Below are 8,113 nucleotides of genomic sequence, written 5' to 3'. Positions count from 1 at the left end.
TACGTTTGTCTGACTGTAGCTTGAGCTTTGTTACAAGGAACCAACCAGTTTTGGATCCAGATGCTGTCTAGAACCCACCTCGCGGCAAACCTACGTAATAACAGCAAATGTGCACTGCTTTAGCTGAGCTATTTACCAATGCCAAAAGTTAGGATCACTCTTTTAATACTTACTTTAATTGCATTTGTGTTCTGTAACTGATAGCTTGATGAAAGGATGAAAACTCCTCCTTTTCTCCATAGCGCAGCTGTTCTTTATGGTTGGCTTTGGCCTTGCAGAGTAGATGGTTGCTGGTGATTTGATCCGCATCCTTGACCTGTTGCTGATACCAGCATTCATCCAAGCATGGATAACAGTCTGCAGCATTGGTTCCTTGATGTTAAACCATTCTGAGCAGTTCTTTCTGCATTTACAAAAACAGATGCAAAGAAATAGATGTAATTCAGTCTAGAAGCTGTGGGACCCATTCCTTAGTTCAGTGGGAACTCAGCTTTCACTCCAGCTCTGGTGTTTTCATTCAAAAGAAATGTTCCTTGTTTGCATGATATCATCCTAAATGTATCTTGCAACCTCATCCTGTTATCACTGACTTGAGAACCACAGCCTTGGCGAGCTCCTTGAGTGCTTGTCCCAGGAGCACACATGCTGCTGCCCATCCTCTGTTCTTCCTTCACATCAACTACAACTGCACTCTGTGTGCTAAGTCCAAAAATATTGCTTTTATACTTGAAGTTAAGAATGCTATCTCTTGAAATTTTATTCAACAATCAATTTGTATATAAAATCCTATGAATGTCTCTATGTCAAGATACCAAAGCCATCAGCGAAAATGAATTTTCTTCTACCTGAATACCCCGAAGATGGAGTCTGTTTTGGCATGATCTACTATTATTCACCATCCATCTGCAAAATGTTTCTGTCACAGCTGCCCCACTACTGCAGACTTTCAGCACCTTACTGCTTATTTACATAATTTTGGGCCAAGCTGAAGTAGTGCAATTCTCTTTTAAAGGATGCTGAAGCCTTCACAGCTTTGCTTTTACTGTGCTTGCTCAAACCTCTATAACCCCTAATTGACAAAGAAGTTCAGGAATGCAGAGACACAACAGTGGTCTCCAGCATAAGTGTTTTGATAAAATGAAAGAGGAAAAGTACATATTATACACATCACCTCTGGGAAACAGTAATCACAAAAGTTATTAAACATTCTGCCAAAGGCTCTGCAGACTCCTTTTCTCTTTTGGTTTTGTTAGCAATAAAGGCAGCTTGCTAATATTTGTCACTTTCAAATTCATAATTTACTACTCAAAAGGCAGCAAAGATACATTATATTTTCATAAAAGACTATGAAGTTGTCCAATTTTCCAGAGCTGCAGGAGGACTGAAACACTGTGCGGTGGCACAGGTCCTTTCATGCATTATGAATAGGGTGATTTTACAATTCAAAACAACAGTTCTCACCTTTCCCACTGCCTGGCACAGCTGGGCAGTGCTTTAGGAGACACTGCATCTTTCAGGATCAAGAAATGCACACCCCTTATGAAGGCAAAGGGATTGATAAGAGACTGAAGGAGGCACTCAAAATACAATTACTGTGTTTGGGGATGGGATTTGGTGCTTTTGTCCACAAATCTCCTCGAGTAGGAATAATAGTACTTCAATGGTCTGAAAAACTGTGCTGGAAATTACTGGGATCCAAGTTTTCATTGCTTCCTCTGAGTCGGTAACCTACAGCAGAGGCAGGTGAATTTTAGAACCTCTCTTGGTGTATATTGATGGCATTGATGTAGAGGATTTGGCTACCCTAATTCCCATGGCCACGGCATATTATCTTCAAGTTGCTCCATTAGTTACCATACTTTACAGATTAATATAATATCTTTGGATCTCCTCGTTACAACAGGCTTTAATTGGCTTCTGGTGAGGACATTCCTTTTGGCTTGATCTCATGGAGCCTCTGCTGTAAAACTGGGAGTTGCATTCACAATACAGCTCTTTCTGCAGCTAGAACCCAGAACTCACCAGGCACCCCATTGCCATAAAATTCTTATCAACTTAATATCCTTCAGACCTACACACATCATATGCTTAAAACAAACTGAAAAGGGTTGCTGGTTTGCCTACTGCCTGCAGTCAAGCCTCAGTCTTTTCCAGTTCTTGAAGCAAAATCTCACATCTGCACACTCACTGAAGCCAGCTTTGCCTGACACATCAGAGAAAAATTCCATTTTTTCCAAGCTCCATATAGACACAGAGCACATTTTCTTACTGTACTGTTAGCTCGGATTGGCTTGAGAAAGGTTTATTTAAATTCTTTTGGGGAAATTGGAGCCCATAGACACCGAGTTTGCTATCCGTATACATTCCAAGAGACACGCCAGCCCTCATCGCATCCTGCAAGAAAAGCTCCCATGTGAAAATTAAAGACAGGTTCTGAAAGCTCCCTCTTCCTGAAGCACTGATTTTGCTACACAGTTAATTCTGCAAGATTTGAAACTCTACTCTCTGCTTTAACGTCCTCCTTTTCCTACAGCCTTGAAAATGTCCACTGACAACCATTCGTGATGCACTTTTCCACTACAGATTAAATCCTTTCCCCCGTTTTCTTCCCTCCCATTTTGAGAGAGCTTATTTCCAAACCTGTATTTCGTACACTAAAAAAAACCCTGAAATAATTCCAGATCTTAAGTCTGCTCAATAGAAATATTTATTGATGAAAAAGTTCACTGTAAATGGGTCCACCTATGGAGAACAACAGCAAGCAAATAGCAAACATATAAAATGGGCCATATGACATACGTGCATAATGGGGGGGAAGAAGGAGCTGTATTTGCAAAACAAACATCTGCATTTCCTATAGCACATGTAGGTCCCCATGTTGCCACAGAGAGGGCAGTGAATTATGCATCCTTCTATGGTCAGAACTATGGGGGGGCTACAACCATATGAAAAGACCAAGCGGGTAAGGGAGAAGGAAGGTTTATTACATCAAATGAGATTCAATACTAACACAGCTCACTGCTATAGATCCTGAATCCAATATCCTACATGAGACGGATAATGATATAGTCAGTGGGAGGTCCTTCTAAGAAGGGGAAATCTGCAGTTATATTTTTATACAAATTTTTTTTTATCCCTTTCTATCTTGAGCCTTTGCAGAAGAAATGGGACGTTTGTCTCATCTCTGCTTTTATCACACACACACACAAGAGACCAAAGCCAGAAATCTACATTAAAGTGGCATTCTATCAGGAGCGTGAGAGTCCAGCTAGGAAAAGAAGGCAATGGAGTTTCCTTGGTCATACTGGCTCCCAAATTAATTCAGGCATTAAATAAGTATTGAGGTGTAAAGGGCCAAATTCCCAACTTGTGCAATTGAACCTAAATCCCCTGGCTTATTTTTGACCCATCCACAGCAACGTTACAAACTGCCTCCACATATTCATATGCACCTTTGCATATTGTAATTCCCATTTTGTAGCATATTCCCATTTTGTAACAATCAGGACAGCAGAGAGAAGATATCCTCAGGTCCTAATGAGCACCGTTAAGATTACATAGGGAATTTTAAAAGATATTAAAACAGGGTCTTTTGTGTACATTCCCACTGGTGCGGCTTCCATGTTGGCTCATTGTGCAGAAAGCAAAGCAAGATGGCATTGCTGTGATCATCAGCACGAGCTCAGCCACAGAAAGGCTCCAATACTTGCCAGCACAGATCCAGAAGTACAGTAAATACGACTCAAACAGTGGTTTACAAGTAGTTTCCAGGACTAGTGGATCTATGGGTACATATTGCACATCAGCGGTTGGCCCAGATGATCGTGGTGGTCTTTGCCAACTTTAAAACTTCTATGATACATTAGGAGCTAACTTAGCTCTGTTCTTTTTACTGTATAAAAATAACCAGCTCTAACAGCTAAGTCACATACAACACAAAAGAGAAATTACTCGTTAAAAAAAAAACAGATGAACTTTATCATAATAAAGAAAGGCATCCCCGTTAACTGACCTGTAGCCAGAAGTAAACTGAGACCCTTCCTTTTGATCAGTGCAGGCTTGTTTTTAGTACAACACACTAATGTTGGCTTCACATTTTGGCATTCCCAAAAAGCTGAGCTGGGGTTGCTACTGCAGTAAGTTATATCAGCACAAACACATCTGTCCAATGGCACATCAATACAAACAGGACTTCTGGCCTCTGCTTTCCGGGACTCTGCAGACACCACTGTGTGCAGAGCATAAATATTTATATGTGACGTGTTTGTGAAGACGTGTGTGCACCCAGGACCAGCCAGACCTACTTAATCAGCTAGTTTGAAAACTTCATTGCTTTCAGATAAAAAAGGAAATTGTATTAACATATCAATAGTATATACATGCTGAGAGAGTGATTACCCCTCACATCTTCTGGATATCCAAGCACCCAGACCCAGCTCCATTAAGGCCCTATCTTAAATATTCTGTCTCGGCATCTCTCATTTCTCTCCCACTCTTTCTTCAGACTTTCTTCTCTCTTATCTGCCATTCGTCTTTACCCTCTTCCATCTGTCTCATTTCTCCCCTTTCACTTCCCTTGCTCACCCATCTTTCCCTTCCATCATTCATCACTCCCTTGTCCTCCTTTCCCTTCCCCCCTTCTCTTTCTCCCTTCCCCTCCTGCTCTCCCTTCTCCCACCCTATTTCTCTAAGCCTCTCTTCGCTTGAAGTTTCCACCTTGTGGTTGTGTACTGCTGACTTCACATTTGCTGTGGTGTGAACTTCACATCTGTGAGTGGATGACAGGAAAGATTAATAACCCCGCGCTCCCCTTCTCCTTGACTGTGGGCCTATCTAATGAATAAATATATAAATAAATAACAGAGCTTAAAAATCACTTAAATAGAGACCCAGAGCCTGAGAGAAAACAGCATTTTGCTGAATCTAGACTTTAAAATAAAAATAAAAACAGCAACAAAAAACCCTGCAACCTCTAATGATCTCTAGTTTACATACTCTGCATTTTTTTTTCCCGAAATACTTTATAGGAGGAAAAAAGAAAAGTTAGAGGCAATGAAATGAGCCCTTCCTCCTGAGCCAATTAGAGGAAGAGTGGTTTAAAGGCAATGATATGGAAGATGTAGGAAAAGCATGGTAAGTCACCCAGACGCCCTGCAAAACACCGAGCTGTCACACATGGCATCAGCACAGGAGCCATCAGTAACGATGCATGGTGCCATGGTGCTGGAACAAGGCCTTGCCTGCGGTCCGCTTCTCCATGCAGGACAAAAACTGCCTTTGGCTCCAGACCTGATCACACCACACACAGCAGTTTGCCCACATAGGTGGTTCCCTTCATGGTTTAGGTTTCGCTACTTTAGAATCAATTCTTCATTTATAAGTTGATCATTCGACTTAGTTAAGTCTTAAAAAAGCCAGAGGTGGGCACAGTGAGGAGCTCTCATCACCTGCTGCCCCCAGCCCCAGCATCATAGAAGCACCAAGGTTGGAAAAGATCTCCAAGGTCATCCAGTCCAACCACCCACCTACCACCAATATTTCCCCACTAAACCATATCCCTCAGTACAACACCTCCACATTTCTCAAACACCTCTGGAGACAGTGACTCAACCACCTCCCTGAGCAGCCCATACCAGCATCTGACTGCTCCTCCTAATATCCAACCTGAATAGACTGGGGGAATCCCCCATCAGCACCTCTTGAATATGTTGCATTTTTTCACAAGCATGGGGGAAGGAGAACAGAGGTCGGAACTGTCATGTTTATACATGGCCTCAAGAAACAAAAAGCCACTGCTTGAAAGTCCTAATGCAGCTATAATTCAACCTCTACTTCTCACAAGTGGGCACCCCGTGTTCACAGCATTACTGCTTCCTGACTCCCATGGAGATAGACCTGGCCTCGGTGAGCTGAGGCCTGGGTTACCCTTCAAATGACACCACACCAGCCACCACCATCACACCCCGCACCACTTGCAGAAGGCAAATCCAGTCATCCAAGCACCCATCTGCCTTAACGCAATAAGGCTGTTAAACTAACTTTAACAGATAACTGTAATAATAATAACAACTCATGTGACAGACATAAGCCAACCTACCTTGTTTAATTGCCTTGAGGAGATCAGCAGCTGCCGATAACACAGACAAATGGAGCACATGGACATGGAGCACATCCCCACCAACACGCAGACACCTGGGGGCTTTCACTCGTGCAGATTTACCTGCTAAGATCCCTCCAGTCTCGTGGGAAAACCTTTAGAGAGAAGATAGATATTCTGACATCTTTACATAAATATGCATGCGTCACACATGTTATTTAAATGGTAGTTTTAAGATTACTGTTGTTAACGAAGGAAAATGCTGGCCCTAATCCTGCAGTTTTCCTTCAGTAACACCCGCAGTTGTGTCCTGCAGGACCAGGCTCCATGCACTTCATTTCAAAATGCTATTCCTGCCTTCTCATTTCAAAATAAAGCTATTTTTCCCTTTTGAAACTTCGCAATATCTGTGAACAATAAACTGCTCCAAAATGACGGTGACCTTCAGGTTTTAGATTTGAAAAGAGTCCTAGAAGGGAGAAATAAATGCAGTGTAAATAACCACTGGGTAATTAAATTTATTTTTTACATAGCATCAAAGTTCAGAAGAAAGAGAATAACAAAGAATCTCTCCTGCAGACACGCACAAAGGCTGTGCCTGTATAATTAGTTATCTAGCAGTAACCAAAGTCTTGTTTTATATGGATTGATTATTTTTGAGATTGCATCTTGCAAATCTGAACGGGAAATGCTTTTTGTTGCAGTGTTCAAACATGAAGACGCCTTTGGTAACACTACAGGCTGAGGATCCCAAATAGATATTTAATTTAGATTGAGCAGGACTCTCATGCCACGGCAAACAAATCAGTTTATTAATGAAAGCCTTTTCATTGATGTTTGATGGCTATAATATCTACGGCGTCGCTGTTAATCCAAAATAAATGTGTTTAATAATCAATTGATATTTGTTTATCGTGCAATAATTGTCCTATTAGATGAGAATTAAATGCCTATTAGGACATGTTAAATTAAAGTGTAACTAAGACTTTTGAATTAGGGTGTAATTAATAATTCTCTTGCTTCTTGAAAAGGAGTAACAAATTAATTGTCAAAATACTGTAATATAATGTTTTGAAACCCCACAAAAGAGGACTTTGAATTGTTAAGTACAAAGAAGAGATAAATGTTCCTAAGAGCAGATTCAAAACCCTACATTATAATTATTACATTTAGCACATTTTAGCTGGATTTTAATAAAGTCTGGTTTCTTTTAATCAGACCGTTTGATGCTCCAGAGAAGAAAAAGAGAGGAAAGGAGCTGCTAATTCTCTCAGCTACTTGCAGAATCCCCGCTCTCGGTCTGAGTGGATTTTTCCTTCCAAAGGCAGTTCTGTGCTACTGGAAATTCCAAAGTTTTTTTTTTTTTTTTTTTTCTTTCTAATTCCTTATAAAAGCAGGTTTGCTTTCAAAAGAAAGAAAGAAGGAAAAAAAAAAACAAACCAACAAAAACATTAGTTAACTCCTTGACCTTAATTGCAAACATATCCCTTCCCGTAAGCACGGCGCTTGATCGAAACGCCAGTAATAAATGCGTGAAGGCATCCATCAGTTTCATGCCTCTGCTGTCTTTTCTTTTATTGTTATTCCCCCCCCCCGAAGTTGCAGAACGCTGCTGTTCCCATCCCGAGGGCTGAGTTGGGCTGTGCTGCTTTCAGGGAGCGCAGGGCCATGTGCTGCAGGGAGCAAAGCGCCGGCACAGCCGTGCGGGAATGCGGGAGCAGATGCAGAGCCATTGGCCCTGCAGCAGCTGGGGGACACAGCACTGGGTTGGGGCTGGGGGGAGCAGAGCTTCTGCCTTCCAATCTTAATGCTTGTCCATCATTAGGACTGTCTGAGCATCCCCAGTGTGAAGTGAAGGTGTTTTGGAGATGAACTTGTGTATCACCAAGACACACTGGGTTCCTGCGTTGCCCCTGGTGCATGCAGCCACGGTGCTGCCAATGATGCATAGGGCAAGGAGGAGGCAGAGCAGCTCATTTTGAGCTAGCGATAGTCGTGCTTTATAGAGGAACCAAA

Source organism: Coturnix japonica, chromosome 20 (assembly GCF_001577835.2).
Source record: "Coturnix japonica isolate 7356 chromosome 20, Coturnix japonica 2.1, whole genome shotgun sequence".
In the NCBI taxonomy this organism is placed as follows: domain Eukaryota; kingdom Metazoa; phylum Chordata; class Aves; order Galliformes; family Phasianidae; genus Coturnix; species Coturnix japonica.
This window is presented reverse-complemented; position numbering follows the sequence as displayed.